Below are 986 nucleotides of genomic sequence, written 5' to 3'. Positions count from 1 at the left end.
AAAACCCAATAATAATAATTCAAAGAAAAGTAGAATTTAGGAAGAAAAATTCTAAAACTCGTGAATTTAGAATTTAACTAAAAATCTCCTACACAGGTCGAGAACTTACATTATCTTAATCCAAAGAAATTAAACTTAATTCTAATTTAGCCAAAAATTAGAATTTCAAAATTAGAAAATCCAAGAATTAAAGTTATCAACTTAGGGAAAAATCCAAAGACACTATTTATCTCTTAAAATAAACGAGTCAGAGAACGCGGGGCGTTACAAAAAAGGTTCGGAGACTCGAGATAACTAACCTGAGTAACGCGGGGCGTTACATAAGGTTTTGGGCATTTGATTAATCCACACAAGGCCCTTCTTTGGATAAGTTTTGGGCTTCTAGGAAAGCCCACTTAACTAATAAATTGAATGAAAGAAAACAAAACCCATGGACTCCAAATGATTAAAAATGCATACCTCACCTCCCTATACTTAATTAGTTCCACTAATTGAATTAAGCAATCGGCCCAACGACCTAGTACAAGTGTCACGACAACCCACTCACAATCAACAACCATTAAATACATACATAAAACCAATAACTCACAACAATTACTACAGTAGTTCAAAAAAACTGACATAGAGCAATTAGATAAATTTAAAATTATCTCTAGGAAGAAACCCCCGGGACTCGAGGGTAACCTGACCTGAGTAACGCACGGCCGGACATGAGTAACGCGGGGCGTTACAGCTATGCTCTTTGTTCCAGCATCAAAAACTCTCCAAATTTAACGAAATCTGACCCTATTTTACAGTAATTCTTTTCCACGAACGACATGGACTATACAAACTCGATTTACAACAAAATGTCCAAAACAACGGGCCCTTACATTGATTGAATCAACACAAATTGTAAATCTAAATGCCAGAAATCGAAACCGTCTACTAGCAAACCAACATACATCAAATGCATTAAATTAACCCACCAAAAACCAGTATCATTT

This window comes from Momordica charantia (assembly GCF_013281855.1).
Source record: "Momordica charantia cultivar OHB3-1 chromosome 5 unlocalized genomic scaffold, Mcharantia_2.0 BLBB01000005.1, whole genome shotgun sequence".
NCBI classification, from domain to species: domain Eukaryota; kingdom Viridiplantae; phylum Streptophyta; class Magnoliopsida; order Cucurbitales; family Cucurbitaceae; genus Momordica; species Momordica charantia.
Note: the sequence above shows the minus strand (reverse complement) of the source record.